The sequence below is a fragment of the Pinus tabuliformis genome, chromosome J, assembly GCF_031772625.1.
Source record: "Pinus tabuliformis cultivar Carrire ecotype Pingquan chromosome J, CPIR1, whole genome shotgun sequence".
Taxonomy (NCBI): domain Eukaryota; kingdom Viridiplantae; phylum Streptophyta; class Pinopsida; order Pinales; family Pinaceae; genus Pinus; species Pinus tabuliformis.
This window is the reverse complement of record NC_142295.1, coordinates 509,253,264-509,279,976: the sequence shown is the minus strand read 5'-3', so window position 1 is coordinate 509,279,976 and position 26,713 is coordinate 509,253,264.

Sequence of the window (26,713 nt, the reverse complement as noted above, 5' to 3'; positions counted from 1 at the left end):
GTTGGAAAAACAGTTGTATATCTTGTGGTATATGTAGATGATGTTTTGTTGACAAGGAACAACGAGAGCTACATTGCATCCATAAAGAAGGAATTGAGGAAAGGTTTTGAAATGATTGATTTGGGCTATGTTCATTACTATCTTGGTATTGAAGTAACTCAACATCCAAAGTCCATATTCCTTTCTCAAAAGAAGTACATTGGAGATCTGTTGAACATGTTTGGCATTACTGAATGCAATCCTCTAACTACTCTAATGGAACAAAACTTAAAGCTCACATCCATTGAATGAAAATAATTTGAGGATGCAATAAAGTATAGACAGCTTGTAGGAAGTCTCAACTACCTGACTACTACCAGAACAGACATTTAGTTTGCTATTGGAATCCTCTCCAGGTTTATGCAAAAGCCTTGTGAGGGACATTGGTCTGCTGCAAAAAGAGTTCTAAAGTACTTGAAGGGAACTCAAGACTTTGGACTCAAGTATACACAAGTGGGCGACTTCAGCTTGATTGGATACTCTGATTCAGACTTTGATGGAGACAAAGAAAATGGGGTATCTACTTTTGGTTATGCTATGAGTCTTGGATCAGGAGTTGTCTCCTGGAGATCATGCAAACAATCAATTCTAGCAAATTCCACAACAGAGGTAGAATATGTGGCAGGAGCTGAGGTAACAAAAGAAATTGTGTGACTCAGGAAAATCTTGGAAGATTTGCAGGTAAAACAAGTACATTCGACTCCACTCATGATTGACAACAATTCTGCAATAAAGTTGGCTAAGAACCCAAAGTTCCATGATCGAACGAAGCACATCAATACAAAATACCGTCTGATTCAACATCATGTTGAGGCCAAGACAATCCATCTACTCCATTGTTCCACTAATGAGCAGATTGCAGACATCTTCACTAAAGCACTTGGAAGAGAAAAGCTTGAAAGAATCAAAATGATGCTTGGAATCACCAACATCCCTTCAGATTAGGGGGGGAATGTTGACACCTAATCATGGGGATTGGGTGAGCAGTTGTAAATAGTGTAAATAATAAATAATGGAAAAGGAAGAGTCATCGGGAGATGGAACTCAAGAGTCATTCCCTCATCTATATAACTATGAGCAATTTAAATGAATAAATAGATTTCATTTGAGGAGTTACCTCTTGGCCTGACATTCGCGAAACGAGTTGCGTCAGATTCAAATCGCTGAAATCTATCCATTCGTTCCATTTTCGAGCCATTCTGACAACTTTCATTTTTGAACATATTTTTGATCCAACGGATCATTATGTAACAATAGGCCACCAATAGGTAGGAACACATATTCAACATCCAGGTTTTTCTTTAGTGGTTAGGCAATAGCTCTAGTAATCAACATGATTTTTATGTGTAGAATGGTTTTTCATGGAGCACACCCATATGTAGATGAGTATGTCTGGAGGTCCTACAAGTTTCCTTATGCATATGGAACTGAAGTTGGTTTAGTTTCCTATTTACTAGAGCCTCCAAATATTAATGTTTCTTTATTACATAAGCTCTTAGAGCCAAGCATACAAACCAATATATGTTTCCTAGTTGGCTATTCTGGGTGGGGATGATGGTAAAGTGTTTTGGATTCATTGAAAACAAGCAATGTATTGAGTCTAGACAACTTAGTATGAAGTGCAGTGGCTTTGTTAGAATTTGTTACTCTAACAAATACCATATGAGTATGGAAATTCAAGACAAGTCTAGAATAATTGTAAAGGAGGAAGAAGACAATGTTCATGTTAATGTATCTCTTGTTAATATTTTGTAGTGTTGCATTGTTTTGTTATGTAAAAGTCACTCCTAAGTATGCATAAAGTGAAGTGTTGTAGTCATAAATGAAAATTCAAGCTACATGTTTTTCTCTATAGACTATTTATCAAAGTTGCACTTTAAGTCCATTTTGGCATGTGTGTAGAAAATGTAAGACTGAAATGGATACATCTTGTATCTAGACTACTTTCCTGGATAAGTGGAAAGTACAACATATGGAACCCATATATCTCAGTAAATGGAAAAGTAGGTCCATAGTGTGGTCATGGTCAGATTGATGTTAGGCCCTAGAGTAGACCAAATTTTCGGTTGATTTGAGGTATCAATGGTATTTTGGTTTCTAGCTGGTACGTGACGACAATTCTTTAGGGAAAGGAAGGAACATGGAGACTTTATAAGGGGGAAGCGAATTGCGTTTTTCTCGCTTCAAAAGAAAAGTGTTGATTGTGGGAAGAAATTTTATAGGGGAATGATGAGTTTGTAGCAAGGAGGATAGAGAGGTCCTCGATACAAGATATAGATATTTGGAATTTTGGTCCAAGGAAAGTAGGTGATGATTCCTTTGGAAGAATTATGATTAAAGAGATTAAATGATGATGTACAAATAAATAAAATTGCATGAGTTGTTTGGAATAAAGTAGACTCATAACCATTTTGTAATGTGATTCACACACTGCATCTATAACAAGTATATATGTCATGTTTTAGTTGATGTAGTGGTCATTGAAGAGAATGTATTTTGTGTCTCCATGAGATGGAGTGTGTCGTACCCATATCTATGTAACATGAAAAGGGCATATCCCTGTAATACCTAAAGGGAAATGCATACCCCTTTATCATGTGACCTTAATGACTTAGATACCTTATCTACTTTACTTTAGTAGCCTCTATTAGGGAGATATTTAATAGTTGGAAGAATGGGCCATGTGTTGTTGAATGCTCTACGAGTGGTCCATATCATTAGTTGTAGACTTTGAGAGGTGAAGTTTTATGTTAAGGGGGAGTCCATCAATAGGTTGAATGAAAGAAATCCTAGTAAACCGATGGTTGTAGCGGTTAGGTACCCATGGATTCCAATGGATGGTTGTTTCTTTATATGGACGTAAAAGATTTGGTGATGTTTGCATGATTAAGGTATGGAGTTAAAGTACTAGAATGGACCAGAGGTAGACTTTGCTTATCATGAGGTTTTTCAGTTTGCAGTGGAGCATGTGCTATAGAGAAGATGTAGTTGAACACATCAATGGATGAAAATTAAGACAAGTAGTCATTAAGGGGGACTGTTGGAGTATAAAACTCCTACTTGTGTTATGTGTGCAATCATATTTGATTATTATGATTATTGGCCACCATTAGGTAGAGTTCTAGTCTATACAAGAAGGATTTTGTTCCTATTGTTCAAGTGGTTGTTGAGGTCTAGTTGAATGATATATTCTCTCCAACTATTTAGCTTCCTAGATTGGTGTGTGGTTGAGATATTTAATCAGGCAATAGATTGTGTGTCCAAGATAGTCTGTCTATCTTGAGACAAAGCTCATTGTATTTATTTTATACTATTATATTGTTTATTTATAGCTCTTGATAAAAAAATTTAGTGTGTAATAGAGGTCTCCTTTCCCATCTTAACAACACCATCATTCTTTCAACTACAGACTTAGAAACTTTCTTCCATATATTCTAATATCTGACAACTTGTAAAGAATATTTTTCAGAATTTAATGTTGGGGGTGAAAAACATAAATGTTCAAAACATTAAAGAAATTTTGAGGTCTAAAATAGGCCTCCTAAAGAATTTTATAAAATAATAGGGGAAATGATAAAATAAGATTAGATTTCATCACCAAATTTTAGAGGGGGAAAAAAACTATTTTTTCAACTCGTATTTTCAACTTATCTCCTTATGGTTTTACACAAATTTCGAATGGGAGCAATCGTTGGATGAAAAATTTAATTTCTCATCCAAGGCGTGCTCGTGTTGCATACTTTTGATGGACCCTTCTACATAAAAAATGAGAAATACATGAAAAATCGTGATTGTAATCATGTTTTTTCATGTATTTCTCAATTTTCACGTAGCAGGATCCATCGAAAGTATGTAAGATGGGTACTCCTTGAATGAGAAATTAAATTCTGCATACAATAAGTGCTCCCGCTCGAAATTTAGGTAAAACCATAGGAGGATAAGTTGAAAATATGAGTTGGAATATATATATATATATATATATATATATATATATATATATATATATATATATATATATATATATATATATATATATATATATATATATATATATTTTACTCCAAAAATGGCGAATCACTCCCCATGGTTGACATCATCATCTTGAATCATATTGGTTCCTATAAAGTTGATTTTGGTTGTACTTTTTTGTTTTGAGGCCCATTTTTTACCTCAAAATTTCTCTAATGGAGGCAACAAGAACAAAGTTTGATGGAATGAGCATGTTAGGTCAATTTACTAAGTAAACTAACGCAAGCGTTTTACTTGTCAATCGAGGTTTGTAGACTTGGAAGCATGTCCAAAATATATGGATTTCAGGTAAAATTAATTTAAGAAGGCAAGGCTCAAAGGTCAAAGGAAGTGCATATTTCAAATAAGTTCTAAATTTAAAGAAACTAAAAAGTCTCTGATTCAAGATGCAGTAAGTAAAGGAAGAGGCTCCTAACTTAGGAGGTCCTGGTTGGCCTTCCTCACAGTACTGTCCCCAAGAAGAGAAAGTAAAGAGCAACAATTTGTGATGTGTAGATAGCAAGAGAAGATGTTCCTAACTTAGGAGGTTCTGGTTGTCCTTCCTCATAGTTCTACTCGAACAACATTACCATTGCATCAAATCATAAACTAGAATTCAAGAAACAATTCAAGAAATGCAAAAGGATGATTTTTAATTGTAATTCATAATTTAATAGAAAGAGAATTTAACTTAAATCCTTGATTGTCCTTTGGTATGAAAATTAGATCTTAAACCAAAATCATTCAGAAATCATAAAGAAATCATAACACATCTAAGCAACTGAAACAAGAAATACTGAATCAAAACTATGCTAATTCATACAAAATTTAACCAAAGTGTACTTAGCTTGGTTTGGGGGCCCTCCAACCTTGCTTTTTACACCTGAAGAACTCTTCAGCTACAACTAACTTCATAAAACAATCACAACATGAACATCAATAGAACAATAGAACTGATTCTTCAAATTAACTTGGGCAACATTAAAAATTCAATGTGTAGAGCTCATATGTATGTATAAGTGAAAAGTTTTCCCATTTAGCTGAAATTCCGTCATCTTCGTCGCTACTTCCGGAGGAATGCAAGACTATTAAAGCAATATGAAAAATGTACTTTGTTAATCATGCTACTGCTACTATTGGAATTTTGCCAATGATTTCATTGAGATATAAATCATGTTTCTAGCCATCACACCATCCTCGCAATCACACTAGAAAAACAAAACACAAAACTATATAATATACTTTCACATATTTACACCTACACTAATCTAGTGTAGAGTAATTAGTTTCATATCTCTCTCACAGATACCGAACCCTCTCTTAAGCAAGTTAACCCAGAGCTAATGGCTCTAATACAAATTTGTGAAACTAGTTTGCACACCAAAATTAATTTTCATTATTATAAACACACATATAAATGCATTAAATATTGGTCTAAGATAGATATACTATCTTAACCACACAATCAATATGTTGAGACAATATCTCAACCACACACCTAAATAAGATGTAAGGTCTCTCTTAGATGTAACAAACTTCTAAACAAAGTAAATAACTTCATCATAGGACAAATAAGTGTTATGAACTTTACTTGACATTGTAATATTTGAAAGTTTCATAATAATTTATAATTTTGCTAATTAATGACATGAAATATGTTTACTCTCGATTTCAAAGTGACAAAGAGAGATTGCGAACAAGCATGCACACTTATTATTACTCAAAATCTCTATCAATTGATAAGATGATGTTAAACTAATATTCATTTAGGGAAGGGATTTATTGCTTAACAATTTTTTTTAAGTTTAAAAATATATTTTATTATCAATTTTTTTTATCACTTTCTAAATCTCTAAATCTCTATAAGTTTGGAAAAAGAAACATATTGAAAGGTATGATATATTATAATGTCTCTATAAATTGGAATATATATAAAAGTATATATGAATGATAGAGTGCACGTCCATCAAAACACCCACCCAAGTAAAAAATTTCTGCCTAATTATGTTCCCAACCGACTTTGGAAGCCATTGTAGAGTGGAACACCGTATCAAGTTAAGAGTCGGGGAGCGTCTGCAGAGTGGAGCACCTGCACAAGTCAAGCCTTTGGAGGACAACCAGGTTCCCAACCGACTCTGGTAGCTTCTGCAAAGTGGAACACCCTTTTAAGTCGAGTTTTGAGCTCCGTAAGGCTCCCAATCGAGTTTGCGAGCACCTGCAGAGTGGAGCATCAATGTGAGTGAAGAATTTGGAGACTGGTTAATTTCCCAATTGAATTTGGCAGCAACTTCATTTTTTACAATCGTCTAACTCAATGATTTTTAAGGAATGCATTTCACAGAATTCATTTGAAAAAGTTTCCACAACGCTGTGGCGCAGGACAAATTTCTCAAGGTCCTTCAACTTCCTAATGTACTCTGGAACCTCTGAAAGGGGAGCACCAATATATTCTGAATTCTGCATTCTGAAGGTCCTCTGTCAGACGCCAAAGACGAGGCAGATATTCTGAATTCCCCGCCATATATTTTCCGAGGTCTCTAAGGTGGTTGTTCATTGTCTGACCGTTTTCGCTGTCCACCTCCACTGGACATCAATTTTCCAACTTCCAAAGACCCAAACCATGCTGCCCAGCCAGATCCGTTCCATATTCTTATGGCAGTATCCTTGCCTTCTCGTATAAAGAAAGAGGCTATGTCTGAGAAAATATGTTTCTCCTCTTTATCCAGATCATCATAACTAATTATCCAGAGCTTCGATCTGCTGGCAACACCCTTGGTGATAAGCAGGACCGTATGATATGGGGAAAATGTAAAAGAACCATCCCATGGTCCAAGGCATCTATCTGAAATTGCCAAGGCCCTGGACGATCATTGACTGTAATAAGCGTCTACAGTATATATATGGAGTTGCAATCTTCCGAATAAATTAAAATGGTTTTACTAGCTGGCAGCACATGATTGTATTTTAATCTGTAACAAGTTACAAAAGCGTGGGTTCATTGGTCCTGAAATATGGATCATTTGCTGATCAAATGCTCATATGTCAAGCGGATTTGGGATGGGGTAATGGAGAAAATGAAGCTTATTTTTTTTTCACTATTTAACTCATTGTAAATATGTCTTCTGTCATGGTTCACTTCTCACACGAAGTACAAAGGTTCTTCCCACCATATGTCATATGGATTATATGGCGAAGTGGGCGCTAGCATTTTTATCGGAAAGCTGCGATTGCCAGAGAAGACATTATCAAGATATATATATATATATATATATATTTTCAACTAGATCGGGTTGATGATCAAGTCTAATAGAAACAGAAAATGCAAATACATTGATATTTGGAAATAATCTCTGGTTGGGTTTTTTTGACGAAGCTAGCAATAAAAGGAAATGCGGCTGTGGGGCAGTCATAGTTATTGAGCATGGTAATTTCTTCCATTTCTAGTGGGAGGGCGGAATGGAATCTAACAACAAAGTTGAGATTATATTACAATATTATGGGGTGTCTTTATGGCAACAAAATGGCTAAAGCTAGATAAAATACAATATATGGAGATGCAAAAAGAATTATTGATTGGATAAACAAGCATACTAATTTCAATCTACCCATAGTTGCAAATTGGATGACTAGGATCCATAACCTGGTAAAGATTTTTAATCATATACATTTCTAGCATATATACGAAGAACATAATTGAACAACTGATCTCCTATCTAAAAGAGATATTTTGAAAGAAACATATATATATATATTTTCCTCAGTGTTCAAGCAAGGTATCATGGTAAATGCAAGCGACATCAACTATTCTTAAGAGACATTTTAACAAAGACCTGATTTTGATAGAAGTTTTGTTTCTTTAGACATTGGAAGTGTTCATTTATGAAAAATTGTAATGGTTATAAGTTGCAGTTTTGATGTTAAGAAAAACGCTTTTTGTAGAATAAGAAATAGATGTGTATGGGCATAGGAATGACAATGTAACAAAGATAGGATAAGTATGATGCAAATAACGAAATCTGACTTATGTACTATTCTTTTATTTTAATACAAGATAATGTTTTTTTCTTTGTCGAAAGAAAAAGAAAAAAATTAAATTTGAAGTGTGCTTTGTATATCGTTGGCAAGTATTTTGGAGGTTTTGTGGACTTTCTCATTCCAATACTCTAAATCATCTTTTCCATGAAGGAGCGCTCCAAGCACCTTGAGAGATAACGATAATCCATTGCAAGCATCTGAAAACGTTCCAACCGTTTTCTCAGACCTACAACAAGACAGGGCTGACCGAAGGCATGCAGATTTTGACATTTTTGATTTTGGAATATTCTTAATTTAATGGATATGAGTAAGGTCAAATAATTGATGTCACGATGTTTAAGAATTTTTTTAGATAGATTGATACCTTTAAGTGCGTATTGTTATTGCTAGATGTAATTAAAGTTAAATTACCTAGATGAATAGTATTTTTGACTGATAAAAACAATGTATCAAGTTGATTTCAACATTGATAATCGACAAACATCCTTATACATTACAATCATACTAGATTATAAAATACGCTTTTAACATAACAACAAAGTAAATAATATAAAATTAAACCACTTAATTATACTTTTATAGAAATTTCTATGTACTATGTTATAAAAAAAAATACGCGTGGTATGCGCATAACAACTAACTTAAAAAATAAACTACGCACAATGGTGTGCATAACAACTAAAATTAAATTTTCTAGAGATATTTATTTTTTACAAATAAAGATTATTTAAAAGTTATTTAAAGTTTTAAAATTATTCCAAAACCTATATTGTATTTTAACCACATTTCATCTTTAGAAACTTTGTAATGTCTTCGTAAATTCTGGAAAAGTAAATTGGAAATCCATTTATTAGATATTTCCTAAACAAAGCGTAAGAAAACCCAACCTCTAAAATTGCTCAATTAACTTCATTTTTTTCAAATATCCGCCCCCGCTTGCATAAGGTCTAAAAGAAAGTTGCCGCCGGCCATGTTAAACTACAAATACCGTAAGATCAAACATTAAAAGAAATAAACATTAATTACAATGTGCAGATCATTATGTCACCATAACAGACGGGATCGACATATTTTAAAATTAAAATTATTTTGTTATGTTTTATATCAATACTCTCTTTTCTCTTTTCATTTTTTTTGGCAGAAGTTTTTTTCATTTGAAGAAATAGTGCTTGGAGCAGCTTATAAAGCATATATAGTCTAACTTTCGATTAGACCATAAAATTTGTGAAGATCAAACCTCCTTGCCAAACCGTTGTATCACACCCTCAAAGGTCAAGTTAATTTGTATCATTGGATGTATGATAACAAAGAAGCAATATCAATTAAGTTTTGCATGTTAAGCTCCCTCTCCCAATGGCCGCGGATTTCTGGAAACTAATTGCAGTTATTTCCTTAAATTACGGAAATCAACTGCAGTTAAATTAATTTCTTGTTGGGAGCTCCTGGAGTGGTCCATTACTCTCTCTGCAGTTCTCTACCATGCTCTGTGGAACACTTGACACATAGCCAACAAAAGCTTGATGGAAGCTTGGCTATAAATACTTTTGTTTGGTCCCCAAGCTCACAACTCAATTCCCTTCAGCCTTACACCATCAAATCAGAGTGTGGAGAGCTTGGAAGTGCCAAACGGGATTGGGGAATAATCTGCTTGCCTCAGAGTTAATCGTTCCTTTGGTCTGCGAGTTGTTCTTCTTCCTTGACTTTTGGCAAGCACTGATTAGGATTAAATCATCATTGTTCTGTTTGTTCGTTGGGAATTTCAGACGGATTATGTGCTTATAATGCTCACGGCACCATGATTTGAGTTTGGAGGCGGTCAATCAAATACCATTTTTATCGAGCCAATGTCAGACTGCCTTGACGCAGGTTTTCAATACAAATCAAGTAAAGTTTTTGATACTGGAACAAAGAAGGAAGGCCGGCGGACGAGATTTGGAATCACTTATTTCTTTCTTGCATGCATCCATCCAAGGAGGTCTCTGAGACTACCGATTTTGAGACTACTGCATGAGCTTTGAGCTCAGGTAAACAATATCAGAGTGTGAGCAAACGTCAATCGCTGGAGGTATGATTTATTGGGCATTCAAGTTTTCGATTTTGTTGTTTAAGTGTTATTCCACATTATAGAATCGTTTAAGTGTTATTCCGCATTATAGAATCGTTTTTATGCTAACATTTGGTATCAGAGCCATTTTTATCTCTACCTTGGTGTTTATATGATCCAGGTGGATATTGGTGGCCACCTGCCAAGTCCACCTGGACCCCCACCATTGTCTTTCTCAGCATTTTCAGTTTCCTTAATTATAGCACAACTTACTATTTTTAGCAGTTTTTCAGGTCCTGAACTTCCGGAGCCGTTTTGAGGCCCTAAACGACGTTTTTTGGGGAATCCGGGGGCAACATGGGTCCATGCAATGGACTAATGTTGCCCATTCCAACAATGGTAGTGCTCGGATAGATCTTTCTAACGAGCTATTGTACGCGTCAAACGGAGATCGTATGCCAAAGTTACGACCCCGGGAAGTTGATGTACCAATTTACCCCAAACGGGGCCCACAGTTTGGCGTTTCATCTCCTAGTGTTAGGTTTTGGAATGTTAAGGATTTTCCATTGTTTCTCAACAATAAATAGGCCTTCGAACCTCATTGTAACACAGTTCAGAGGCATGCAGCCACCACATCTCTTCTCAGAGATAAGCTACCATCGCCCTAGCTGGTTTATTTCCATTTCTGGTTGTAAGCATATTTCAGTATTTTCCATTAATGAAATGAAGTATTATTTCCGCTGCATCTTTGTGTATATGGTTATCTCTGTAATTTGTTGCGTTCCTGTTTAAATCCGGATCAGTGGTATCAGAGCGGTTTGCTTTTCTCTGTTTTTCTTTGCATGTCCCCAACAAGGTCGGGATATAAGGAGTTAGGGCTTGAACTGGTTGAACCTTTGCAAGACCAGCCTCGCAAATCCCGACGGCCTCCCATGGCGGATGAGAAGAAAGACGAGGGGGCAGGAGATCCCATCAAAATCTTGCTCGAAGAAGCCCTCGAGCGACAACGGAATGCGATGATGGACAACTTTGCCCAGATCCTTCAGCGGCTACCCAGAAGCGACGCATCGGCTTCCAGCAGCTACTCTGGAAACGCCACACCCTTTAAGGTACAAGTTAATTTTGAAATCCCCATATTCGAGGGTCAGATAGACGCAGAAGCCGTAGATAAATGGTTAAATCTGCTAGAGGGTTATTTTTCTGTTCATGAATTTTTGAGTCGGGAAAAGATTGTTTTTGCTCTTCTCAAAGCAGCCCCCCACGTCAAGGACTGGTGGGAAACCTACTGCGAGTAGAAGGATGAAAGTACTGGCTCACTATTTTCAACCGCACCCACCTGGAATTCATTCCGGGATGCCATCAAGGAGCAGTACTACCCTGTTGGAAGCTATGAGGATGAATACATAAAGTGGACCACGCTGCGGTAGGGAAGGGACCAAGACGTGCCGGAGTTCACCAATCTTTTCCATACCCTTCGCACAAAGTTGGGTATCAAGGATTCGGAGCAACATTTGATACTCAAATATCGTGGCTGCCTGCACAAGTACATCCAGGAAGAAATACAATTCCTGAACATCTCCTCGCTCGGCACAGCATACCGATATGCCGTCAAGGTCGAGCAGAAGTTTAAACAAAAGAAGCGAGACTTTGGATCTGCAAATCCAAAGCAGGGGAAAGGTGCCCCTAAACCACAGAACAAAGGACAAAGCCAAGGCGGGACAACCCAAGACAACCAGCCGAAGCTGCAAGCAAAGAACAGTGCCGCGAAGCCGAGAAAGGACACTAGAAAATGGTGTGAGTTCCATAAGAGCTCCACTCACAACAAAAGTGAGTGTCGGGCCAAGCAGTCACTGGTGGCTGAGCTAAAGGTTTCAGAATCAGATGCATGTTCCGACTCTGAGTCAGAACCCGATAAGGGGAATGAAAAAGGGAAGCAGATCATTGATGCGGATCCCAACGCCACTGTTGCTACCGCCAAGATCCAGAAAAATGAACCCGAAGATCCAGAGGAGGAGGAGCGTCTCTTCCACTCCCAGATGTGGGTAAAGGGCTCCCCGATACAGTTCATTGTTGATAGCGGGAGTCAAAAGAACCTCATTTCGGCAGAGGACGTGAAGCGGTTGGGCTTACCGACCACAGCACATCCACAACCATACACCATTGGGTGGCTTCACCAAGGACGAGATCTTCGCGTGAGCCATCAGTGTCGCCTTCCATACAACATCAAGCCCTTCACGGATGAGGTATTGTGTGACATTGCTCCCCTTGAAGTTTGTGATGTATTACTAGGACAACCATACTTGTGGAAGTGACATGCTGTGTATGAATCAAGGCCCCGTGCTGTTATTATTACATTGGGAAATAAGTTGTACAGGATACCAGAGGTAGCACCACCTACTGCCATCTCTTTGATTACTGCAAAACAATGCAGTAAGATCATTTCCAAATCTAGGAAATTTGTTTTCCTGATGATACGCCCTCAAGGAAAGAAGAAGACAGTGGCCGCGGCATCCAGACGGGGTCCCTCTGCACGACAACTACAGATGGACAAGGTTGTGGAGGAGTACGAGGACATCTTCACCTCCCCTGCAGGGGTTCCTCTGCACTGTCAAGTCAAGCACTCCATCGATCTGACCCCAGGTGCGCCGCTACCCAATGGACCAATTTATCGGCGCTCCGTTTTGGAGAACAATGAAATCAAGAGGCAGATTCAGGAGCTCCTGCAGAAAGGTCACATCCGTCCGAGTTCATCGCCTTGTGGGAGCCCGATCGTGTTGGTACAGAAGAAGGATGGGACGTGGAGACTCTGTATTGACTATCGGGCGCTGAACAAGATCACTGTCCGTAATAGGTACCCGATCCCACGGATTGATGACCTCCTAGACCAACTAAAGGGGGCGAAATATTTCAGCAAGATCAATCTGAAGTCAGGATATCACCAGGTACCAATCGAACCCTCTGATGTGTGGAAGACTGCCTTCAAATCCAAGGAGGGCCTTTTCGAATGGTTGGTTATGCCTTTCGGATTGACGAATGCTCCTGCAACCTTCATGAGGCTAATGGATGACATCTTGCGGCCATTCACCAACTCCTTTGTAGTAGTATACTTGGATGACATTCTGATCTTTAGCCAGAGTGGGGAAGAGCACCTCCACCACATCAGACAGGTTCTCCAAACACTGCGACAACACAAGCTATGTGCCAATTTGGAGAAATGCACTTTTGGCATGACCCAGGTTCAGTATCTGGGATACATCATTGATGAACAGGGGGTGCATGTCGATCCAGCCAAGATCCAAGTCATTCGGGATTGGCCCTCTCCAACCACTCTAACAGAGCTCCGCAGCTTTCTAGGCCTTGCCAACTTCTACCGCAGGTTTGTGTTGGGGTTTTCTCATATTTCTTGGCCCTTGAGTCAAGTCACCAAGGGAGGGGCGAAAGCAAAATTCTTTTGGTCTGAATCTCAACAGAAGGCATTCATGGAGTTGAAGGATCGCCTCTGCACGGCACCAGTGCTCGCGTTACCAGATTTACAACAACCATTTGAGGTCGAGACAGATGCCTCTGACTATGCTATTGGGGCAGTCCTTACTCAACATGGACATCCAGTGGCATATCACAGTGAAACACTTTCAGACACAGTCCGGAAGTACCCCACTTATGATAAAGAGATGTATTCCATTGTACAGGCCTGCCGACAATGGAAGCATTACATTTTGGGGAAGGAAACGGTCATCCACATAGACCACCGACCCCTGCAGTTCATACAGACCCAAGGGAAATTGCAGAATGATTGCCATCAGAAGTGGTCTACATACCTGCAACAGTTCCACTTGAATATCAAGTATAAGAAGGGCAACACCAATAATGTTGCAGATTGCCTCAGTCGACCACCGATCATGGCGTTAACCACTGTGCTCAACTCTTGTGGGCACGAGACTTCTGATTGGCCACTTCTCTACAAATGCGACCCAGAATTCGGCCACACATACCAGACACTCTTGGAGGGTCGACATGTTCCAGATTTTCACCTCCAGGATGCCCTATTATGCCACCTCGGTCACCTTTGTGTTCCTTCAAGCGAGCGTGCCAAGATGATTTGGGAAGCACACTACAGTCGGGCTACTGGGCATTTCGGGGTTGAGAAAACAGTGGCAGTACTGCAAAATTATTTCTATTGGCCGAATCTTCGACAGGATGTTGGGAAGTACATCAGATCATGTACTGCCTGTGCCATTGCCAAACCGACCATTAAGAAGCACGACCTCTATACCCCATTGCCTACCCCTAGTCGACCTTGGGAATCCATCTCCATGGATTACATGTCAGGCCTTCCTTCCACTAAGCATGGAAATGACTGTGTTTTTGTGGTCGTCGATAGGTTCTCGAAGATGGCCATTATGGTGGCCTGCAAGAAGAATATCACAGCGGAAGCCACTGCTAAACTCTTCTTTGAACGAGTGTGGGTGCACTTTGGGATCCCACAGTCTATCATCTCAGATCGGGACAGTCGGTTTCTCGGCACATTTTGGTCCAGTCTCTGGTCAATGCTGGACACCAAACTCACGAAGTCCACAGCCTTCCATCCTCAAACTGATGGCCAGACAGAGGTTGTCAATAGGATGATTGTGCACATTCTGCGCATGTATAACTCAAAGCATCCACGCACATGGGACAAGAGCCTCCCCTATGTTCAGCACAGCTACAACCGAGCTCTTCACAGCTCCACTGGCCATAGTCCTTTTCAGGTGGGTTTGGGATTCCAGCCACTATGCCCCATTGATGTGGCCATGCCACTTGCAGCTACTCACATAAATTCAGCTCATGTCCAGTCCGAAACAGATAAGGCCACCAGCTTCATTGAGCGCATCCAACATATTCGCCAACAGGTCCATGACATTCTTGAGAAATCAAATGCCAAGTACAAGCAGCGACATGATCAACATCGGGTGCCACACAAGTTTCAGGTGGGCGACAAAGTCTGGTTGCATTTGCAAAAGGAACGCCTTACTGGAGCCTATCGGAAATTGAGACCACTCCGATATGGTCCTTACACCATTACTAAGGCTATGGGAGACAATGCATTTGAGCTCAGCATTCCTCCATTCCTTGGCCTGCACCCAGTGTTCAATGTGGACCGCCTTCGGCCATACTTTCCACCATTGCTAGACACATCCGACATTGCAGAACAGCTCAAACCCACAGAATTAAATCCAGATTGCATGGAACAAGCTGCAACTGATCGGATCATGGACACACAGATCAAGAACACTCGCCAACAGAATATCCAACTGTATCGAGTTTTCAAAGCAGGCCAACTCCTTCAGCAGGGCAAGTGGCTCACCAGGGAACAAGTTCAGCAAAAGTTTCCTCATCTCATGGAGGAGCTCAACGCAATGGGGACCATTGCTTCCTAAGGGGGGAGGAATGATCCAGGTGGATATTGGTGGCCACCTGCCAAGTCCACCTGGACCCCCACCATTGTCTTTCTCAGCATTTTCAGTTTCCTTAATTATAGCACAACTTACTATTTTTAGCAGTTTTTCAGGTCCTGAACTTCCGGAGTCGTTTTGAGGCCCTAAACGACGTTTTTTGGGGAATCCGGGGGCAACATTGGTCCATGCAATGGATCAATGTTGCCAGTTCCAACAATGGTAGTGCTCGGATAGATCTTTCTAACGAGCTATTGTACGCGTCAAACGGAGATCGTATGCCAAAGTTACGACCCCGGGAAGTTGATGTACCAATTTACCCCAAACGGGGCCCACAGTTTGGCGTTTCATCTCCTAGGGTTAAGTTTTGGAATGTTAAGGGTTTTCCATTGTTTCTCAACAATAAATAGGCCTTCGAGCCTCATTGTAACACAGTTCAGAGGCATGTAGCCACCACATCTCTTCTCAGAGATAAGCTACCATCGCCCTAGTTGGTTTATTTCCATTTCTGGTTGTAAGCATATTTCAGTATTTTCCATTAATGAAATGAAGTATTATTTCCGCTGCATCTTTGTGTATATGGTTATCTCTGTAATTTGTTGCGTTCCTGTTTAAATCCGTATCATTATAGACATGTTCTGTTTGGCTAAATGTCATATTTTGAGAATTTTCTGAATTAAGGCATTTATTTGGAAATATGTTTAATTTTTGCTCAATTTTTATGCTTATAATATTTATTTAGTTTAATTATATGCAATTTGGATAATTATTGTGCAAAATTTATTAGTTATGCTCATATTTAATTTGCATGAATTGATTATTTCTGCTCTAATTAAAACATGCTATTTTGGATGAGTATACGAGACCCATCGTTGAAAGTTATGCATGAATACTATAGTTTTATTTATGCAAATTATCATTAAATAATGTCTAGTGATCCATATAATTTTAATTGATTAGAGAATAGCCACAACATCTCTAATTAAATAATATTATATATTATGATTGATTAGGATCACATAAAGAATATTTAGACATTAATTGTAATTAATTATACTAAATATAATAAATTTTATCCCACATGAATTTTTATTATATTTATATAACTAATTAGGATAAAATAATAATAACTTACCCACAGGAATTATGAATTAATAGTTTTATCATAAAGTTCAAATCTAAGATAGAAGTTATATCAAATTATAATCATAATATACCCTTTAGAATTATGAATTAAGTGAATAATTTGATAAATTATATCATAAAGAATAATTGAATCTGCTTGAATTGGAAATTTAGCCCACAGACAATTGTTATGTCATTAGATTCAATTTTAAGTGTGATTTACATTGGTAAAACATGAAATTTTATTTAGACCTCAAATTTAACATAAGCATGTGATCTTTAATTTTATGCAGTTGTACAACCTGCAAATTTCTCTGAAATTCGTTGTGATATCCCTGAACTTAAGGGAGATAACTATAAGTTCTGGAAGGAGAGAGTTCTCCCTTCATTTCAGGTGGATGGACATAGACTATGCTATTAGGAAAGATGAACCATCGACACTCACTAATACCAGCACTGCAACGGACATCGTGTTTTATGAACGATGGGAGCGATCTAATTGCCTAAGCATGATGTTCATTAAGACTAAAATTTCAGCTGGTATTCGTGGTTCCGTTGATCAACATGAAAAGGTACGAGACTTGCTGAAAGCCATTGATGATTAATTCATCACTTCAAACAAGTACCCTAATCATGAAGTTCTCATCCCTAAGGCTCCCAGTGTGAAAGGTGTGCGCGAGCACATCATGCAAATGAGGGACACTGTGGCTCAATTGAAGAAACTCGAGGTTGAAATATTGGAGTCCTTCCTGATGCACTACATCCTGAACAGCCTTCGGCACCAATACGGACCCTTCAAAATGTCATACAACACACATAAGGATAAATGGTCAATTAATGAACTCATGACCATGTGTGTTCAAGAGGAAGAGAGACTGGTGATAGAACTGGAAGAAAGTGCAAAGCTGGCAACGCGAGGAAAGGGAAAATCTCAAACCAATCGGAAAGGTAAAGGTAAAGTACCTACCCAAGCCGATATCAAGAAGGATTCCAAGTGTTTCTTCTGTAAGAAGAAGGGACACATGAAAAAGGAATGCACCAAATTTCAGAAATGGCTTGCAGAGAAAGGTAATCCAATCTCGATTGTTTTTTATGAATCTAATATGGTTAATGTCAATATTAACACCTGGTGGATTGATTCTGGATCAATAATTCACATTTTGAATTCCTTGCAGGGTTTGCAAAACCTAAGGAAGCCAGTGGGAAGTGAGCAAAGCATCTTATCAGAAAACAAAATGGGCTCGCATGTGGAAGCTATAGGAACATACTATTTAACTTTAAGTAGTGGCTTTGTTTTAGAATTAGAAAAGACCTTTTATGTTCCAAGTTTTTCTAGAAACTTGATTTCAGTTTCAAGGCTTGTACCTTTTGGATATTCCTTTAACTTTTCAGAAACATCCTTCAGTTTATTTTATAAATCTGACTGTATTGGGAATGGTATTTTGTCTAATGGTCTTTACTGCACTAATTTACAAAACAATGTCACTTATGATTCAATGCATGTTCACACTAGCACTAAAAGATGTATTATTAATGAAGATTCCTCTAAATTATGGCATTGGAGATTAGGTCATATCTCCATAGAAAGAATTAAAAGACTAGTAAATGAAGGGGTACTTAATACTTTGGTTTTACCGATTTTGAGACTTGTATGGACTGCATAAAGGGAAAGTAGACCAACAAGTCAAAGAAAGGTGCCAATAGGAGTTCGGACATATTAGAGATCATACATACTGATATATGTAGTCTAGGCATGGACTCACATGGTCGAGATACTTCATCTCTTTTATAGATGATTACTCACGATATATGTATCTCTACATGCTTCATAAAAAGAACGAAGCATTAGATGCCTTTAAGATCTTTAAGGCTGAAGTAGAGAAACAATGCGGCAAGAAAATTAAGATCGTGAGATCAGATAGAGGTGGAGAATATTATGGCAGATACACAGAAGATGGACAAGCACCTCGACCATTTGCAAAATTTCTTCAAGAGCATGGGATTGTTGCCCAATACACCATGCTTGGTTCACTTGACCAGAACGGTGTAGTAGAAAGAAGAAACCGAACATTATTGGACATGGTGCGGAGTATGCTTAGCAGCTCCAAAATTCCTAAATCCTTGTGGACTGAAGCACTTAATACGACAGTGTATATATTAAACCAAGTTCCAACCAAGGCTATTCCTAAAACACCATTTGAATTATGGAAAGGTTGGAAACCAAGTTTGCGACATATGCGCGTTTTGGGATGCCCGTCTGAAGTGAGAATATATAATCCACAAGTGAAGAAGCTGGACCCAAGGACCATTAGTGGGTATTTCATTGGATATGCTGAAAGGTCTAAATGTTACGAATTTTATTGTCCATCTCACAACACTATGATTGTGGAATCAAGAAATGAAAAGTTTCTTGAAAATGACTTGATCAGTGGGAGCGATCAAACCAGGAACATAATTTTTGAGAAGGATCATTCAAAATCTCAACCTTCCACCTCAAGTGATAGATTAGTTATTGTTCACAGCACCCCACAAGTACAAACTGGTGTTGAACAACCAATTGTTGAAGTTACACAAGCTGTTGACGACATTCCAGTAGATCAGGTAGTTCAAGAGTTGCCAAGAACTTTTGAACAACGAGTTGAACCACATACTTCTCACGAAGATGATGGTACAACATTAAGAAGATCTACTAGACCAAAGAGATTAGCAATTTCTGATGATTATGTTGTGTATCTGCAAGAATCTAACTACAACATTGGAGCCGAAAATGATCCCGAGTCTTTTTCACAAGCCATGAGTTGCAAAGAATTAGAATTATGGTATGATGCCATGAAGGAAGAGATGAATTATATAAAGAGTAACGAAGTCTGGGATCTTGTTGAGTTGCATAATGGTGCAAAAGCCATTGGATGTAAATGGGTCTTTAAGACAAAGAAAGACTCATTGGGCAACATTGAGAGATACAAGGCAAGACTCGTTGCTAAGGGATTCACTCAGAAAGAAGGAATCGATTACACGGAGACTTTCTCTCCTGTATCTAAGAAAGATTCCTTGCGCATTATTATGGCATTAGTAGCCCATTTTGACTTGGAGTTTCAACAAATGGATGTGAAAACGACATTTCTCAATGGAGATCTAGAAGAGGAGGTTTACATGAAACAACCTGAAGGATTCCCCTCTAGTGATGGTGAGCAATTGGTTTGCAAGCTCAAGAAATCATTATATGGTTTAAAACAAGCATCCCGCCAATGGTATTTGAAATTACATAATGTAATTTATTCATTCGGTTTTGTAGAAAACATTATGGATCAATGTATATACCTGAAAGTCAATGGGAGTAAAATCTGTTTTCTTGTTTTATATGTGGATGACATTTTGCTAGCAACCAATGATAAGGGTTTGCTGCCTGAGATGAAACAATTCCTCTCTAAAAATGTCAATATGAAGGATATGGGTGAGGCGTCTTATGTCATTGGCATTAAGATCCATAGAGACAGATTCTGAGGCATCTTGGGTCTGTCTCAGAAAACCTATACTAATAAAATTTTAGAGAGATTTCGGATGAAGGATTGTTCACCAAGTGTAGCTCCCATTGTGAAGGGTGATAGGTTCAATTTGAACCAATGCCCGAAGAATGACTTTGAAAGGGAACAAATGAAGAACATTTCATATGTTTCTGCTGTCGGAAGCCTAATGTATGCTCAGGTTTGCACAAGACTTGACATTGCATTTGTTGTGGGAATGTTGGGACAATATCAGAGTGATCTAGGTTTAGACCACTGGAGAGCTGCAAAGAAAGTAATGAGGTACCTTCAAGGAACCAAAAACTACATGCTTATGTATAGACGGGCAGACAATTTGGAAGTAATTGGCTACTCAGATTCTGACTTTGCTGGATGTGTTGATTCATGCAAATCAACATCAGGATACATTTTTATGATGGCCGGTGGAGCTGTATCATGGAGGAGTGCCAAGCAGACCTTGATTTCCATTTCCACTATGGAAGCCAAGTTCGTTCCCTGTTTTGAGGCTACTTTACATGGTGTATGGCTTAAGAGTTTCATTTCTGGGCTTAGAATTATGGATTCTATCTCTAAGCCATTGAGAATATATTGTGACAATTCAGCTGCTGTTTTTATGGCTAAAAATAACAAAAGTGGGAGTCGAAATAAACACATCGACATTAAGTATTTAGCTATAAGGGAACATGTTAAAGAAAAGAAAGTGGTCATTGAGCACAACAACACTGAGTTGATGATTGCTGATCCTTTGACTAAGGGCATGCCACTGTTTAAATTCAAGGATCATGTAATGAATATGGGACTTGGTTCCATTATGTAGTTTCTCATTGTATGGACAATGTTATTTTAATGAAATTCTTAATTATTGTAATGTTTTTCTCATATTTATGTGCACCTTAATTTGATTTGAGAAAATTCATCTTTGTAGGACCAAGAATAAACATAAGGTTTATTCATTAAGAAATTGTTGCCACATAAATTTTAATAGAAATAAATACATAGTACTACATGGAAGATAATACTCATCATTAGAGGACTTATCGCCATGATTCATGTATCTATTACTTAATACAGGTTATCAGTGGGTTTTAATATGAGACATTAAGATTGGAAGTATGGACCAAGTGGGAGAATGTTAAGCTCCCTCTCCAAACGGCCGCCGATTTCTAGAAACCAACTGCAGTTATTTCCTTAAATTACAGAAATCAACTGCAGTTAAATTAATTTCTTGTTGGGAGCTCCTGGAGTGGTCCATTACTCCCTCTGTAGTTCTCTACCATGATCTGTGGAACACTTGACACATAGCCAACATAAGCTTGATGGAAGCTTGGCTATAAATACTTTTGTTTGGTCCCCAAGCTCACAACTCAATTCCCTTCAGCCTTACACCATCAAATTAGAGTGTGGAGAGCTTGGAATGCCAAACGGGATTGGGGAACAATCTGCCTACCTCAGAGTTAATCATTCCTTTGGTCTGTGAGTTGTTCTTGTTGTTCTTCTTCCCTGACTTTTGGCAAGCACTGATTAGGATTAAATTATCATTGTTCTGTTCATTCGTTGGAAATTTCAGACGGATTATGTGCTTATAATGCTCACGACACCATGATTTGAGTTTGAGCTCACGACACCATGATTTGAGTTTGGAGGCGGTCAATAAAATACCGTTTTTATCGAGCCAAAGTCAGACTGCCTTGATGCGGGTTTTCAATACAAATCAAGTAAAGTTTTTGATACTGGAAGAAAGAAGGCCGACGGGCAAGATTTGGAATCACTTATTTATTTCTTGCATGCATTCGTCCAAGGAGGTCTTTGAGAATACCGATTTTGAGACTACTGCGTGAGCTTTGAGCTCAGGTAAACAGTATCAGAGTGTGAGAAAACGTCAATGGCCGGAGGTATGATTTATTGGGCATTCAAGTTTTCGATTTTTTTTTAAGTCTTATTCCGCATTATAGAATTGTTTAAGTGTTATTCCGCATTATAGAATCGTTTTTATGCTAACATTGCACAGAACGGGAAAGAGTGCTCAACCTCAATATTTTCATCTGAATGATCTCAAGGGTGCAGAGTACCAGCTCAGTGCCTTAGCTCCTCTTATTTGTGTATCAATACCTGAATAGTTAACAAATTAATGGGAAACAAACAACATTGGTACCTATTCATTTCTCTACTTTTCGCGATCAAACCATGTCGCAATTATATTAAACAAATTTTATTATTCAGCATTCAACATTTTTTTATTTTTGGGAAAATTTTAAAATTCGTTGTTTCAAGCATCAAAGAATCGAACAAGCTAGAAATGCATTTAAACATGACAACGTGACAAGAAATTTCAAAACCTGTGGAAACAAATGATCTAGGACAAGTGAAAAAAATTGCCTCATTCGCCAAAGGTTGGAATTGGGTTTAGGTCAATTCCAAATAGTATTGGGGCATTTTAAAACGAAGACTAGCCCGTCTAAAATGGGAGCAAACAAGGAAAAACGGTCTCAAAGGGAAAGTACTTCAGCCCTTCACAATAAGAATTCAAACAAGTCCAACCTACAAGCACGTGGCAACAACAAGTCCAGAGAAAAAGTCATTGATGATTATTTAAAGCGTAGTTTAACAACTTATAGACGAAATAACATTTTTCATGACATGGTTACTTTTAACTAAAATTCGGCAGAGATTTTAAAAAACTTGAACTCAAGTTGTTTAATCTGTAGAATTCAAGGGCCCCATGGCTTTTCAGAGCGTTGAATTTATTTATGCATTCAAAAATATACTTTAAACAACAAAAAATCACATTCTTACTTGAATTTATATAGTTGGATTCTGGTGAAAAATGCATTTCGTCTATAAGTTAGATTATGTTATTATTTAATGGTATTTAGTGTCATGTGAGTTATTGTATTGATAGGCACTCTCTAGCTTAGTATGGTAGCTATGTTGTAATGTTTAACATTCACGCAATCAATATAAAACAAAAGTAAACTAAATTAAAAATAACCCATGAAGCTTCAACTCATGGTTTTTATCATGGTATTCTTAACTCATGATTTTTTTCTATGGTATTCTTTTTTAATGTGACCTATTTAAAGGCTAATAATTAAACCAACTTAGATCTATTTTAACTTTAAATCTACCAAACACATAGAAAGATTAAAATTTACACCTCAAAAGAAAATTTTGATTCCTCTTAATATTTAATAAATATAAGTTAATTTTTTATTCAATAATACCAAGTACTAAATACTTTACATCGAAATATTTACTATTAATTTGAATATAATAATTTAGGCATATAATAATTTTGAGATCAAATCATACTCAAATTAATAATAAATAACACTTAATTTTTTAGAAATTATTTTAAGTTTAATAATCTAAAAAATGATTTCATATTTTAGAAGTTATTCTAATTGCTTTGTAACAAGATGCTTATGGCTTATACATCATATTTTAGAAGTTATTCTAATTGCTTTGTAACAAGATGCTTATTGCTTATGTTCATTTCAACATCATGATGTGTACATGAAATTGCATTCAAACAAATAATAAATAATACTTCCTATATTATCTTGTTTTAGTTCCAATGGTGTACAACTAATTTATAAAAAGAAAAATGCTCAACAACATGTTTATGGTTCATTTGAATATAATGATTTGAAAATGAAACCACATTCAGATTAATAATAATGATATTTAATACCTTTTATGTTGTTAATACCATTGATTTGCATTGAACCTTTTATTAATTATTGATTGACTAAAAATTAAATTGAGAATTTAATTAATTAATTTATTCGAGTTTTAATTAATTAATTGGCTTTGAATCTTATTTTGCGATGATGTTTTCGCTACTTTTTATAGTAATGTAATGCACACTTTTTATAGTAATGTAATGCACACTTTTTATAGTAATGTAATGTACCATGGTGCAATGTTGTGATCGCAGACCTTGTTTAACTTCAAATCTTATTCCTAAATGACTTAATGCACTCCACATAATTCCAAAGGATACATAACTCCCATAGCCAAAGTAGGATCCAGAACGATTTACACCTTCCTACCTTCCTATTTGCACCGGATTGTTATGACTGCGAATTAACCCACTACCCAAATGCACGAAGTCCGGTGGTCAAACTTACCCACTAACCCTGATATGGCAAACTCCCTTGGTGGTTCCAATGGAAACTACATTCTTATTAGTCCTTGCCATCTGGCAATGGCCAGGGACTATAGCAATCGAAATGTTGTTTTTAGCATTAAATTAAGCTGGTTATCATCCCGAATAAGTAGCTACTATGACGAATAACCAAACTTTTTGAACAAAAATCCATTTGATCGTCTTATTTAGCCTCTTCCCTAGGCGGGGAGGCTAAAAACATACGGTTATATCATATTTGCTCTTTACATTTAGAAATTTAGAAATTTAGCTTCCAACTAATGCTAGCATTAAATCAAATGTCAATCATAGTATATTTCTTTAGTATAATAGAGAACAAGCATCTTATAATAGATAACCATCACCGCTGTCTCTGCATGTATAGCTGCCACGGCTTCGTCGACAACTGTTATGGCTTCGACAACCGCTATGGATTTTTCCAAGTGTCCTGATGCATTAAAGTTCTGACCTTTAGAAAACTGGATAAATTCATTCTAAAAACCTTGCCGAAGCATGCAATGGTAGGAGTGGGAGCAACGGAGGAGTGGCAGAAATGGAGAGAGCGCTGGTTCCTATACCACATTTTGGAGAATGAAGTTGTGCGACTCCTTTCATCTGCACCTGCACCACAGAAGACAAGGTAAGCAAGGTAAGCTAGAACCAGTGGCATAGTAAACCTTAGTCCATTCTTGAGATGCATGCTATGGTGTTTTATCACTATTTGTTACTAGTGATTCTATGCGTATGCTAGCTTGATTATTTCAGTTGCACTAGTTGAACTGTCATCCAGTTGTTTGTTATAGTTTTACTGCTACTGTTGCTGGCAACTGTCTGAAAGCAAGCAAGTGCTTGGGTGTTTTATAAACATTTTACTATTTGAGAACAATTGGTATCGAGCAAAAGCCATGAAAATAGAAGAAAACAGAGAAGAGAGTGCCAGTTACAAGACGATGGCCCATGAATTCGTGAATATCCTGCTGAGATGGTCGTTAGAAGACATAATGAACGAAAACCTCTTGAAGGACAAGGTTAGGATCAATTATTCAGAAACCTGCAACTATTGCTTAATATAACTAGCCAAATTTCTAGGGGTCGATTCATATTTGAAATAATTCTTATAAGTGTGTAGTGATTGAATATGCAAGGACCACCTAGTTTTTTGTATTTTTTTAAAATTAATTTAAAAATTTCAATTGTTTGTCTGGTTTCTTTGCCTCGGCTCTAGCTGCCTTTTCCGCTGCTGTGAATGGCTAGCAGAAATGGTAGTAAAGCAAACAGGTAGAAATTCAATAGTAAAGTAAAGCAAACAGATAGATTATTTTAAAGCAGTCGAAAGTCAATACGGCATATAGAGTTCCACCCTTTCCTGAGAACATGTCCCATGTCAATTTGCATGCGGTTTGGTCGACCCATACGGTGATTCTATGCAGGTGCACACCCTTAATTTTTTTTTCAAGGCAAGCTGAAATAATTGTTTAAATAATGCCTCTTATTTTGCACATTAAAAAAAAGGATATTAGGAGAAAACTGTACCTTTTGCACCTTTCTCTTCCAATTGGATTTGGAATTGCATCTTCTTGTTTTTCCTCTGTAATCCCTCGTCAATGTTAAGGTGGGTGCATAGACAGAATATCAAGAACCTTCGCTGCAGTTTGCCTGATCTGGGTTTTGCAAGAGAAGCCTTGCCCCTGGGGTGCTTGTCCAGGTGACCAACAACTGCAAATACTACGATGTTGCTAACATTGTGCTCTGCTTTGCCCTTTCTTCCGAGAGTATCCTTATCGACTGCCAGTGCTTACAGTTTCTGCCCTTTCTGCGTTTTAGTTTTGGCAGAAAATGGAGTATATGCAATAGTTTGATACAAATAAGACAGAAATCAGGGCTTTAAAATGGCATGTGACATTCCTCAATTCTTTCATCTAGAATGCCCATGCCCTGCAAGAGTGCTAAGACCTTGAGTTCTGACACTACATCTTAAGACTACGACTGAACGGGGAGCTTGTTCATACTAGCTTTAACGAAAATGGGAACCTTAGGCCGTATTAATGCAAGTATCATAGCGGAGAAGTCTGAGTAGAAGATTCCCCAACCTTACAAGTATATCAGCTTTGACATCATAACCTGGCAATGTCCACCGACCCAGATGAACCCCTTGACTGAACCATCTCGTTTCGCATCAGCCGCATGCATCTCGACGGCAAACCCTGACTTTGAATCGTATCTCATTCACCTTCTTCAGCTGCAATGGTCAATATTTATACAATGGGTTGGCTGCTACTTCTGCATCTTCTTCCTTCGAAGTCACTGCAACAAAGACATGTCGGAGATTCTTACAGGCGAAGTGCAAGCCGCTCCAGAA